Source organism: Hibiscus syriacus, unplaced genomic scaffold (assembly GCF_006381635.1).
Source record: "Hibiscus syriacus cultivar Baekdansim isolate YM2019G1 unplaced genomic scaffold, ASM638163v2 tig00111848_pilon, whole genome shotgun sequence".
Taxonomy (NCBI): Eukaryota; Viridiplantae; Streptophyta; class Magnoliopsida; order Malvales; family Malvaceae; genus Hibiscus; species Hibiscus syriacus.
In genome coordinates this window covers 3,287,607-3,302,521 of record NW_024063201.1, presented here as the reverse complement: position 1 = coordinate 3,302,521, position 14,915 = coordinate 3,287,607, and the positions used below count along the sequence as shown (strand labels likewise).

Here is a 14,915-nt window from a genome sequence, read left to right as displayed (position 1 = left end):
CCGTATAGAAAATAGAGTAAAACATTTTATTTAGTTATTACAAACTAGTTCCAAAATAGTTTAACAACTGGGACATTTATAAGTACATGCCACTAACTACGTCAAAATCATATCATAGGGTGTCTTAATGATATGGAAATATATTCCTCGATGCTTGATGTCGCTCTGACTCTTTACTCTACTACTGGTTTTTACGTACGCATGAAAATCATCACACGGTAAGTATATACTTAGTGAGGCAATTTAAAACAATAAACAGTGCAATACAAATCTTGCATGAAATTTAATATCATTTTCAAATGCCAAAATCAAAATAACATAATATAAATAAAATCATTTTTATCAACAACTATTGCCCACAATTCTTAATCCATGAGGAACCCGGTATACAAGTCAAATATTGCAAAAAAGTGCTGAGGTCGAGCATTGCTCACCTAATAATGCACCGAAATGCTGAGGTCGGGTTTTACCCACCTGACTTGTGCTATGTGTCTTTATTTGACACTATAATACTACTTAATTCTGCAATTGCTAGACTCTATGGCATGCCATTAATACCACTGAACCTCAATAATATATTTGGGCATATAGTCATAAATTAAATCATCCATGAAAACGTATAACCATGTATAAACGTTAGGGCAATTCATACCCAAAATAACATCCATGTCAAAATCTCATGTTGATAAAACAAGTTCGACTTGTCGCAAGTCTTCCAAATGATGTATAAAACATCTATGTACCATGTCATGCATGTATAACACTCACCTCGACACTTTATATATCCAAAATATGTGCCTCACTATGGTCCATAATAATTCTTTTATACTTGATTTGCTTCAATCACAATTCAATCACGATCTGTATAAAATCACAAATTCATAACAATACCTATGTTAGTATTGTACTAACATAACACATTCCCAAAACAAAATCCATAACATACTTGAACTCATTTTCTACCAAAATACTTAACACTTAATAATTCCTTTTTAAGATTAGCACCAACTTTTCCAATTTACTCAAAATAGTCCTTTACCATTTTATCACTTATATTCCTAATACCAAAATTCCAGTATAGAAATTATTACAATTCAAATGCTTTTACTAAGGTATAATTACATTTAAGTACCCCAACTATACGAATGTTGTACTTAAATCACCAATCTTTTCAAACTTCCAAAATGGTCATATTTCACATCTAAACAATCATTTTAATTCCAAAACAGTAATTTCCAGCATAGTACATCAACTATTAACCAATTATACATCCATTTAATATATTTCCAAAATTATCTAAATGGTCCCCTAACTTTTTAAAAATTACAAAATGATCCCAAATTTTTTATAAGGCTTGTAGAATACTTCCTACATCATTTCCAGTATTAATATAATTTTCTATAATATTTCTCACTCAATTACCTCATGGTCAAATACTTTAAACTTAAAACCTAAGTTTTCATGATTTTGCTCAATTTTGATTCAATTCAAGCATGAAATCAACTTCCAATCAACCTTACAACATCTCTACAATCAAAGCCATAATCAAATCTCATCAAAACACCAAGTTCTTCAATTTCTTCATTTGACCGAAATTTATAGAATCATATCTATGAAGTTTGAACTTGTTTTAATCATAATTCATGCTTGGAAATGAATCTACAACCTCAAAAACATCAAAATTCATCATCAATTTCATGAACCTTAACATGAACATAAACCGTAAGATTTGGGATCTTTGAAATTAATCAATTGTGTAAGCATAATTGGTACCAAAAGATGGCATTTCTCGACTAGATCACTTTCCTATTTCATGTCATAACTTGAAATAAAAGGGAAATGGCTTAAAATGGAAAACAAATATTTTTCCCTTACCTTGGTATAGCTCACGGCAATGGAGAGAAAGATGAACAACTTTGGCATGAAATTTAGATATATTTCATGTTAAATTTACCTTAAATTTACCTTAAATGAATATTAAATTCATTAAACTAGGAAAATACCAATTTACCCTTAATGAAACTTCATAATTACCATTAAACCAAGACACCTAACCCTTATCATCTTCCAAAATAAGACACCTCAACCTTATCATCTCCCATAAGTCAAAGATGAACCAATAAAATCTTAGTTTACCGATTTGCCCTTGCTTTTTTCCAAAAATCACAATCTTGCCACTTTAAATCCAACAGTCCAAATTAAACATGGAATCAAACCCTTAAATCTAAAGATTTATATTATTTTTCAACATTTACAAATGTGAAAATAATATTTTTGGTCTAAGGTATCATCCTTTAAATTTTCCTGAATTTTCTATTAGATCCGATTTACCGAATTTTCCTCAACTTCCTTATTCTATAACTTTTATTACAAATCTCATATTAAAATTCTGATTCTCACCAAAACGTTATTCTTGAAGTAAACTATTTATTTGCGAGGCCCAAAATATAACTTTTAAAAATTACCATTTTGGTCCCTAAACTTTTCAAAAGATTATACTTTGGTCACCAAACTTTCAAAATTTCCATTTTGGTCACTATTTATATTTTTGGGTATTACAACTCTCCTCTCCTTAAATAAAATTCGTCATCGAATTTTTAAGACATACCTTATATGAAGAGGTGTGGATACTGCTTTATCATGTCCTCTTCTATTTCCCAAGTAGCGTCCTCGACTTTATGATTTTACCAAAGTACTTTAACTAGAGAAATCGTCTTGCTACGCAGTTCTTTTATTTCTCGAGCCAAGATCCGTATTGGTTTTTCTTCATAAGTCAAAACTGGTCGGATCTCAATTTCCTCCGATGCAATAACATGTGAAGGATCTTAGCAATACATTCTAAGCATCGACACATGAAAAACATTGTGTACTTTGTCCAACTTCGAAGGTAATGCTAATTGATAAGCCACTGGTCTGATACGCTTTAAGATCTCATAAGGTCCAATTAATCTTGGACTTAGTTTTCCTTTGCATCTAAAATGAAAAATATTATTCCAAGGTTATACTTTAAGAAAAACTTTATCGCCTTCCTTAAATTCAATCTCTTTTCGCTTCAAGTCTGCATAAGACTTATGTCGATCAGATGCCATCTTGAGATTATCTTGAATTATCTTTACGTTATTTTAAACCTTTTTCAACAAATTTGGGCCAATAAGATTTTGATCTTTTAACCCGAACCAATTCAATGGTGTTCGGCATTTTCTCCCATATAAAGCTTCGTACGGAGCCATCTTGATACTCGTTTGATAGCTGTTGTTGTAGGCAAATTCTTCTAAAGGAAAATATGTTTCCCATCATCCCTTGAAGTCAATCACGTATGCTCTAAGCATATCCTCCAATATCTAAATAGTATGCTCTGATTGACCATCCGTCTGTGGATGAAATATTGTACTGAAATTCAATCGAGTACCCAAAGCTTTATGTAAAGAATTCCAAAATATTGAAGTGAACCTTGGATCCCTGTCGGATATGATTGATATTGGAACTCCATGTAGCCGAACTATCTCCTTGATATATAACTTTGCATATTTATCCAAAGCGTAATCCATTCAGACCGGAATGAAATATGTCGATTTAGTTAACCAGTCAACTATCACCCAAATGGAATCCTTCTTGTTTGATGTTAAAGGTAGCCCTATAACAAAATCCATAGTTACTCTCTCCAACTTCCACTCCAGAATAGAAATGGGTTGTAACAATTCCGAAGGCACTTGATGTTCAGCTTTCACTTATTGACATGTCATACATGTAGAAACAAACTTAGAAATGGCTCTTATTATACCATGCCACCAAAATCAACTCTTTACATCCTGATACATATTGCTCCTGCCTGGATACATAGCCAGTGGACTAAAATGTGCCTCATAAAGAATATATTTCTTTAATTCATTATCCTATGGAATGCAGATTCTTCCTCGGTAATACAAACAACCATCAGACTTGACTTCAAAATATTTAGTCTCACCTTTTTCCACCAGTGAAATCCTTTCCAAGCATTTTTCATCTTTCATTTGTACCTCTATTATCCTATCTATAATCATCGGCTTTATTTTTAACTCAGCTAATAGTGCACCATTTTCTTTCAACACTAGTCATATATATATATAGCTCGTAAAGCTGCAAAAGTTTTCCGACTAAGTACATCTGCTACAACATTTGCTTTCCCTAGATGATATTCAATGATCAGATCATAATCCTTTAAAAGTTCTATCCATATTCTTTGTGTCAAATTTAGCTCTTTTTGAGTCAACAAATACTTCAAACTCTTATGATCTGTATAGATGTGGCATCGTTCATCATACAAATAATGATGCCAAATTTTTAGAGCAAATACCACCGCTGCTAACTCAAGATCATGAGTGGGATAATTCCTCTCGTGCGTGTTTAATTGTCGAGAAGCATAGGCTACCACCTTACCTTCTTGTATAAGTACACAACCCAAACCATTATAAGATACATCACTATACATCACATACTCTTTTCCAAATTTCGTTGGTACCAGCACTGGTGCTTCAGTTAAAATTCTCTTCATATTTTCAAAACTCCCTTTACCTTTCTCAATCCAAGCAAATGAAACATCCTTCCTCAAAAGTTTGGTCAAAGGAGAAGCAATCATTGAAAAGTTTTTCATAATCCTTCGATAATAACCAACAAGTCCCAAAAAACTTTAGACCACTATAACATTCTTTGGAGGTTTCCACTCCACTATTGCTTGAACTTTCTTTGGATCTACTCTTATGCCTTATGTCGAGATAACATGACCAAGAAAAGCAACTTCTGACAGTCAAAACTCACACTTTGACAGTTTGACATATAACTTTTTATCCTTAATTATATTGAGCACTGTACGAACATGAACATCATGTTCTATCTTTATATTCGAGTATACCAAAATGTCATCAATAAAGACCACCACAAACTAATCAATGTAAGGTTAAAATACTCGATTCATCAAATCCATGAATGCTACCAGAACATTTGTCAAAACAAATGGCATTACTACGAACTCGTAGTGTCCATACCGTGTTCTGAAAGCTGTCTTTGGGAGATCTTCCTCTTTAATCTTTAATTGGTGTTATCTCGATCGAAGATCAATCTTAGAGAAAACTGCAGCTTCCTTAACCTGATCAAACAAGTCATTAATCCTCGGAAGAGGATACTTGTTCTTTATAGTCACCTTGTTCAACTGTCGATAATCTATGTACAAACGCATTGATCCATCTTTCTTTTTCACGAACAACACCGGTGCACCCCAAGGTGAATTACTCGACCTTATGAATCCTCTATGTAGCAGCTCTTGTAATTGGGCCTTTAAGTCCCTTATTTCTGTCGGGGTTATTCGATAAGGAGCCATTGAAATAGACGTTTTACCTGGAAATACATCAATCCCAAACTCCACCTCTCTATCTGGAGGTAATCCAGGTAGCTCATCCGGAAAAACCTCTAGACACTCTTATAAAAATTGCTTGACACCTTTATAACAATAATTTCTTATCTCTGATGTCTTCCAACTTAACTTCAGTATCTTTTGTATCCACCACATTTGCTAAAATTGCTTGACACCCTTATAACAACAACTTCTTAGCAGTATAAATAGAAATTACATTGGATAAGGGATTTACCCTTTCTCCAACAAATATTATCTCTGAACCCATTGTATCTTTTAAAAACAATCTCTTCAAATGAAAATCTACCCAACCATAGTAGGAAGATAGCCAATCTATGCCTAAAATTATCCCGAATTCCTCAAAAGGCAATTCTAACAGGTTTGCAGGAAATTCAACTCCTTGTATCTTTATCGGACATTTATTACAAATTCGACTAATTTTTGCACTATGGCCCAATAGATTGATTGGCACAATATCACTAGAAATAGGTTCTAAAGAGATTCTCATATCTCTAACCAGTTTTGCACTAATATACGAGTAAGTAGAACTGAGATCAATCAATACAAAAATAGGTTCATCAAAGAGATAAAAGGTACCTGCTATAATCTCAGGAGCATCCCTATCATCACCAGTCTTAATGTGATAAAATCTTGTAGTAGTTCTGCCTTCACAATTATATTCCACCCCACACGTTCCTGGTTTGCTACCCCTTTTGCTTCCACCGTGTTTCGGTGCTGTTACTGGTTAATTTGGATAAAGTTCTGGACATTTATTTCTATAATGTCCAACTTGTTTGCAATGATGACATTTCCCTTCCATGAGTCGGCATTGACCGTAATGATTCTTTCCACAAAACTCACATTAAGGTTTAGGATGAAATCCCGAACCTTTAGTATCTACTGAAGCTACATAGGTCTGCTCAGACTTCCCTCCAGCAAATCCTTTTCTAACCGTAGTTACTGAAGAAGCATAACATTTCCAAACCTTTTATTTATCTGTGTTTTCTTCGTTTCTAGATCATCAAGGTAAAGTTTTTCCATAGCTTTATCCTTGTTGACTGCTTTTTGAAAAGTAGTAAAATGATGAGAAGCCAAAATTCTCTTATACTGAGAATCTAATCCAAAAACAAATCTACCGATTCTAGATTTCTCTGTCAGAATAAACTCTAAAGCAAATCGACTCAACTTGTGAAACTCACATTCATACTCATAAACTGTTATGCCTAACTTCTTCAAGTCCAGAAACTGTCGCATCATCTAATTGACAAACACATCCCCAATATACTTTTCCTTGAATTCTAGAATTCCCATGTGATCTGCTCAGTGGAAACTCGTGTAACGACTATATTCCACCACACACTGGCTTTCTGCATCAGTAGAGACACAACCCCTTCCAAATTTCCTTGATCATCACAAGGAATCGTACTCAACATATTCTTGACATTATTTAACCAGAAGTCAACAGCCATCGGATCAGCATCTGAATCACCCCGAAATTCAGGTTCTCTCATCTTCCTCAATTCTTTTGGAACTGATACTAGGGTTCGACGATTAATAATATTGTCCAGGGATTGTAAGAATAACCCCCGATCATGAACAGGCATATCCTATTGATTCAGATTAGCCGGCTCTACATTAGGCTAAACATTAGGTGAAATTTGGTTCACCTCATTACTCCCACTCTCTACAGGAGTAACATGCTCGCCTGCACAACTCGATTCTTGATGATTTGATTAGATTAGTAAAGCGTAACTTTACTTACTAATGAGCATCATCAAAGTATGTATATAACAATCAGTAAACTTTTGATATCCTAGTGGCATGTATACATTCTTAACAAAATTTTAGACTCATTTTATTTCCAGAAATGGCTAAACTGAAAGCTTTGATACCAATAAATGTAACACCTAAAGCCTGTATACTTATACCTATACAGATTATAGATGGCACATGAATTTCTTAAAATATTTTCCAATTCAAAATTGATTTAAAATTGATTTTCTTAAAAAGATAATTGATAATATAAAATATCATATAAGATCAAACTATCACATACTATTTCAAACATATATTATTATATATTTTTTCTATCCATACTGAAAATAGAGTAAAATATTTTAGTTTAGTTATTACAAACCATTTCCAAAATAGTTCAACAGAGAAACTATGACATTTATAAGTACATGCCACTAACTAAGGCAAAATCACAGCATAGGATGTCTTACTGATATGGAAATATACTCATAGATGTATAAAACATCTATGTACATGATGTATAAAACATCTATCCACAATGTTATACATGTATTGCACTCACCTTAACACTTTATGTATCTAAAATATGTGCCTCACTACGGTCCACAATATTTCTTTTATAATTGATTTACTTCAATCACAATTCAATCACGATCTGTATAAAATCACAAATTCATAACAATACTTATGTTAGTACTAACATAACACATTCCCAAAACAAAATCCATAACATACTTGAACTCATTTTCTACCAAAATACTTAACACTTAATAATTCCCTTTTAAAATTGGCACCAACTTTTCCAATTTACTCAAAATTTTCCTTTACCATTTTATCACTTCTATTCCTAATACCAAAATTCCAGCATTGAAATTATTACCATTCAGATGCTTTTACTAAGGTATAATTACATTTATGTACCCCAACTATATGAATGTCGTACTTAAATCACCAATCTTTTTAAACCTAAAAAATGGTCATATTTCACATCTAAACACTCATTTTAATTCGAAAACAGTAATTTCCAGCGTAGTACATCAACTATTAACCAATTATATAACTATTTATAACTTTTCCAAAATTGTTAAAATGGTCCCCCAACTTTTCAAAAATTATATAATGGTCCCCAACTTTTTTATAAGTCTTGTAGAATACTTCCTACATCATTTCCAGCATTAATATAATTTTTCCATAATTATTCTCACTCAATTACTTCATGGCCGAATACTTTAAACTTAAAAGCTAAGTTTTCATGATTTGCTCAATTTTGATTCAATTCAAGCATGAAATCAACTTCCAATCAACCTTACAACATCTCTACAATCAAAGACCTAATCAAATCACGTCAAAACTCTAAGTTCTTCAATTTCTTCATTTGACAGAAATTTATAGAATCATATCTAGGAAGTTTGAACATGTTTTAATCATAATTCATGCTTGGAAATGAATCTACAACCTTAAAAAAATCAAAATTCATCATCAATTTCATGAACCTTAATATGAACATAAACCAAAAGATTTGGGATCTTTGAAATTAAGCAAGTTCAGTAGGCATAACTAGTACTAAAAGATAACGTTTCTCGACTAGATAACTTTCCTATTTCACGGCATAACTTGAAATCTAAAGGAAATGACTTAAAAATGGAAAACAAATATTTTTCCCTTACCTTGGTATAGCTCACGGTAATGGAGAGAAAGATGAACAACTTTGGCATGAAATTTAGATATTTTTCATGCTAAATTTACCTTTAATGAATATTAAATTCTTTAAACTATGAAAATACCAATTTATCCTTGATGAAAATTCATAATTACCATTAAACCAAGACACCTAACCCATATGATCTTCCAAAATAAGACACCTCAACCTTATCGTCTCCCATAAGTCAAATATGAACCAATAAAATCTTAGTTTACCAATTTGCCCTTGCCTTTTTCCAAAAATAACAATCTTGCCACTTTAAATCCAACGGTCCAAATTAAATGTCCGCTCTTTGTGAGTACTATAAATGAGTGCGGATATGTGTGCAAGTATACACAATCGAATAAGTAATAAAGTGATAAGTCGAGTATCGTCTCCACAGGGAATTGGAGAAATCAAATAGGTTTGTCAAGGCACTTTACTTTTTCACTTAAGTAAAGTTAGTTATGGTATGTACAAATGATAATGCTGTGGCAAAATGAGATGGATGTTGTGGAAATGAAATAGTGGTATGGTAGCAAATGGATATGTTGCGACAAATTAAATTGATGCATGCAAACAAATAGAAATGTCAAGGAAAAAAATGAAAATACTAGATTTAATATATATAGGACTTTAGCTTTCTCACACGACAAGCTGCTATGGGAATGAGTGGTAGGAGTCACTAGGAAAATCTAGGTCTATTTCTCTGAATGGTATTTCTTCTTTGCCTAACCTGGCCGACAAAGTCTACAGAGGTGCCCTATAATATCTCTAGTAAGGGACTCGACAGATTAAATATGCCATGGCAAATCCGAATGGCATAAACCCCTGAAGTGATCCTATTGGTTCAGATAACAGGATATGTCTCGGGAATATATTTTTGCGGCAGCATTAACATCTAACCTATCATTTTTGTACAACTCCTTTTAGTCGAATGAAATCCTAGCCTTATCTCTAAGGAGGATTAGGCCTAGTTATTACCTAGAACCCCTTATTTTTGTAGTTCCTCCCTAGCTTCTCTCAAAGACTAAAGATAAATTGCCAAGGCATTCTCTCGAACCCTCAAGCTCTCCTAAGAAAAGGCTACTCTCGTAGCTCCTACAACTTTAAGGCATTAAGTTTCACAAACAAAATAGAATAAAGCATAGAAAATTAACCATTCATTGCAATAAAAACTTAAACATCCAAGCAAACTCCAACCAAATAGGATTAGTTCATGGTGGGGTTCGAAATAAACAAGCACAAAGTAAGTTTCATTCGCTCTTTACAACTCAACAATAAAATATGAAAGCAAGAAATAAAGGGAGGAGAAAAAGCCTTCAACGTGCACTACCAAATGCCTTCCTCAGCCACCAAGAACTGCTCCTAGTGAACTAGCTCCTCTCGGATGCTTAGAACGTCACTCCCTTCAGCTTGTCAAGGAGAAATGCCATGGCAAGTAGGATTGACGGAGAAAGATGAGACCTTTTCTCTCTAACCTTTTAAGCTCCAATCTGGGTGGAACCAAAGTGCTCTTCAATGTGGCTTCATCCTCTATTTATAGGGGAAAACAAAACCTAGGACTTCATATTAACTTTCCTAGAAAACCCCAAAAACCATTATTAAGTGCTTGGGAGTCGAGCAAGATAGGCTATGATACAGCCTGGGTATCTGGCTTATGGACCGATAAAATCCCGTTGTAGGTACCCAAGGACAGACAAGATCTGCATGGTCAGGTGGTGTCATTAGTAGAACCAGTGGTAGCAACACCGATCCCTCCAGGTAGATCTTCGAGGTGGATTTCTCGGGCAGAGGGCACGGAGAGTCGGGGACAACTGACTGGAAAATATCTTCTTTCACCATGTGCGCCCTCAAAATGCCAGTCTAACTTGGCATTTTTATTTAGCTGAGCAATCTCCTTATGTTACAACATTTTATTCCTCTTTCATTACTTTCAATTTCTGTACATCATCAGACAAGTACATTTGTCACAAAGCAGCACCGTAGTAAAAATAAATTGCCACGGAAAACTAAAATTCACCACATACAACTAAATACTTCTAAATGCATCTATATGGTCCGAAATGAGCCTTTAGACATTCAATAACTTAAGTTAAAAGGTCCCAAAATGTGACCTTTTACGGAGTTATTACACCCCCGAACTTAAGCTATTGTTTGTCTTCAAGCAATGGATATTAATAAGCAAAACAAAAATACCATGACAAGTTCAGAATCCAAATAGTTTCATGGAATAAAATTTCAGCCCTCAGCACATATGGTTTCAACATGCTATACTAGCTTTGAGAATTCAAATATTGTCCCCTAGAACAAGATTCTTTGTGTGGGTGTGTGCGTTGTATCCAGTTCATTATTAACAAACTTAAAAATTTCTACACAAGCTTTCTTAAGTTTCCATGACATTTTCCAAATCAGCTCCCATCTTGCCTTTCTTTTCTTTTATTAGTTCTGCTACGAGGGGAGTCAACCTATAACTCTACCATCCCACACTCTAGGTGAAATAGAGCACACCTTCCACCCCCGAGCTAGTCAAGTAGACTCATCCCGTGACACCTTTCATTCACTCATATACCGTAGCATAGCGGAGTGTCCCTCTACAGATATGCCAAGGCATTTATTCACATCTTCATTTTATAACTTTTTTAGCAAAGCATAAACGGGGCTTTCAACAGTCAAAGTTTTATGCCACGACGTTTTAAGAATTATCTTATAAAAATTTCTAAGTTTCTCAAGCATTGAAAACATACAATCGTGTATTCAAGAATTTTAGAGAAATTAGTCCTAGGGTTGGTTCTATCATCCTCAACCAGTCATGTACATTATATCTTAGCAGTCACATTCATCATCATTGGGCATCCTTAACTAATTCCAGAAAACTATTTAGGTAATTACTAATGTCATGGCATATGTATTTTACTACTACTATCATGCAGTAATGTGAGAACCCTACTTCCCCCAAACTTAAGAGAAGCATTGTCCCCAATGCTTATTAAAACTAAGGAAAATGAAACTATATGCTATGAATGCAATATAGATGCAAGGTACCTTGGCTTTACGTGGGTGGTGGTGCAGCGGTTGCGCGACGAGTGCGCTTTCTTAGTTTTACAGGGATAGAATGTTCAGAGTCAGACGCAGGTGCGACTGGAGGAGTGTTAGGTCCTTCTGGAACAGCTGGAAGCGGAGGCTCCCGATGCTGAGATGCCTTCCTAAGGCGACGTTGGCTCCTATGGAAAGGAGATTGTCGTGGCATCTCAAATTGTGACTCCTCGGTTGACTCCGTGGCCTGTGGTACCTTAGAGTGTTCTTCTTCCATTGGTGCAGCAGGTTGCTCTGCCGCCAAGGGTTCAACAAATTGTGCTGGTTCCGAGATATTAGGGAAATGGAGGTTGGCTTCTCAGTCTACATCAGGTTATATAGCATGGACTGGATCAGGGTCAACAGGCTCTTATACTTCAGCGGTCTGGTGATTATCTCCATTGGATGAGTGCTTATCATCAGTTGGAATGGGGTGGGGTACTTCTACAGATTCCTCGACATCCTCATTTGGTGGCACCAGTGATTTAGGAAAACAGGGATGGTGAAGTTTATTTATGGTAGAAACTCCATCAAGGCATTGGTGAGAAACGCATCTCGACGCTTAGCATAGGCAAAATATGTCATCAATCTGTCAGACAATTTCTCGACATGTTCTTGATTGTGCTAGACTGCTTGCTCCAGGGCGTTTTAAGTTACCCTGGCATGTGGAAATGGTGTAGTGCAAGATGTGGTTGCCTCTTTTTCCTTTCTTTTGGTTTCCTTGTAACCCAACAGCATAGGGATTTTTGCTTTGGTAATGCCAACAATACCTGGTAAAAGCTCATCAAATAATTCTTCAGGAACCTTCTTTGTACGGCATAAAGCGGTGATGAGATTTGGAAATACCAGGGCACTTGCAAGTCGCTTCAAGCACAGATGAACCTGGTCCACAATAATTTTCCCTACATCGATGGCTCGCCGAATGTAGCAAGAGCATCCGCTGGTAGGACACGGTGGTGTTGTAGGAAGTGGGTAAGAGTTTGTGCTTCATGAAATGATTCCACAACTTTACTTGTGAAAGTAGCCTCTCCTGGTCTATGGTCTTGCGGCTCATTTGCTGACCATTCCATTACGTGTCGGGAAGACATATGTCTTCCAGGATGCCTTAGTAAGTTTCGTTGTCAACTTCTTGAGTGAAACTAAAATGGTGGTCTTCAGCAATCTGCAGTTTAAAATAGCGATTAATGGAAGAACGAGTAAATCGAATAGAAATGCCGCAAACCACCATGGCATGCTGATTTGGTTCGGTGATGTTTGAATAAAACTCCTTCACTATAGTTGCATTGACAGCGGCAGGATGTTTGGCAAATTTTTGCCACTTATGTTTGATGACCACATCAAGCACTTCGCTCCCTAAATCGACATCCTCTTTCTCGGGGAAGACAAACCCTAACTCAAAAATAGATTCTTAATAGTTTGGAAACGATCGCGGGCGGCATCATCAATAAATCGAGGTGGCGAGGGTGGTGGAGGGGGTCTTGACCGGACCATTGTTCAAAGAGAAAACAAAGAAAAGTTGAAAAAGCTTGGAACTTGGCGGCGGTTATGGCAGTTTCGGCAAAGGAGGGAAGAAGAAGATGAAAGAAAAAGAAGAAAAATTAAAGTGAAACAAAATAAGAAGATAAAAACAAAAGAGAGATTTTGTGGGGTATAAAAGTGGATATGGTGGGGTCTAGGCCGGAATAAAACAAAACGAAAGAGTAGAAATTTTAAGCTTAAGTGAAAATGAAAAGTGAAAAAGTTTCCCTCCTTTTACTATTCAAGTTTGACGCCCAAAATTTGGACAATCATCCTCCACACACTTCACGTGCTCTCCATGTGGGTTAATCCTTGCAAAAATAAAATAAACCTAATTAATTAAAAATAATAATAAAAACTAAAAGAATAGTAAAATAAAAATTATTTATGTTTAGGAGTAAATTTAAAATGTCATGGCATCCTTAAGATGCCAGACTAGTGTCAACATCGTGCAAGAGCAGCGCCGACTTGTCACGCGCAGGTGGGATTCCTTGGTAAGCTTTCAGGTACTGACCATTGACTTTAAAAATGTATCCATTGTCCATGTTCTTGATATCAACAGCGCCATATGGGTAAACATGATGAACTTCAAAAGGTCCCGACCATCGTGACTTTAGTTTACTAGGGAAGAGTTTGAGCCTTGAGTTGAAAAGTAGCACTTTTTGGCCCACATGAAAATGCTGTGGCAAACGATTTTTATCATGCCACTTCTTGGTCTTTTCCTTGTAGAGCTTGGCATTTTCATATGCTTGCGCTCTAAACTCCTCTATTTCATTCAAGTCGAGCAATCGTTTCTCCCCATCAAGTTGTGCGTCGAAGTTTAATTTCTTAATTGCCCAGTATGCCTTGTGTTCTAATTCAACTGGGAGGTGGCATGCTTTTCCATATACCATCTTAAAAGGTGATATTCCCAGAGGAGTTTTGAATGCCGTCCTATAGGCCCATAATGCTTCATCGAGCTTGGGGGACCAGTCTTTCATTCAAGGGTTCACCACCTTCTCAAGGATTTGCTTGACTTCTCAATTGGACACTTCAGCTTGCCCATTTGTATGTGGGTGATATGCCGTGGCAATCTTATGTCGTACTCCATACTTTTTTAATGCATTGGCAATTAATCTATTATCGAATTGGGTGCCTTTATCAATGATGATGGCTCTCGGTACTCCTAATCGAGTGAATATGTTCTTATTAAGGAACTTGAGCACCGTGTTTGAATCGTTCCTTGGCGTAGCAATTGCCTCAACCCACTTCGAAACATAATCCACCGCAAGCAGAATATATAAATCCCCAAAAGAAGATTGGAATGGTCTGATGAAATCAATACCCCAAACATCGAAAAGTTTTATCTCCAGAATATTTTACAGCGGCATTTCATATCATCTGGAAATGTTTCCAGTGGGCTGGCATCGGTCGCACGCCTTGCAAAATTCATGGGCATCTTTAAATATCGATGGCCAATAGAAGCCCGATTGGAGGACCATTGCAGTAGTCCTCGAACCT

At 35.6% G+C, this 14,915-nt stretch overlaps 1 pseudogene; it reads right to left on the bottom strand.

The window, feature by feature from the left end:
• LOC120172292 overlaps positions 1-10,667 on the bottom strand; it is a 65,460-nt pseudogene extending 54,793 nt beyond the window's left edge.
• Between the last annotated feature and the right edge of the window lie 4,248 nt (positions 10,668-14,915).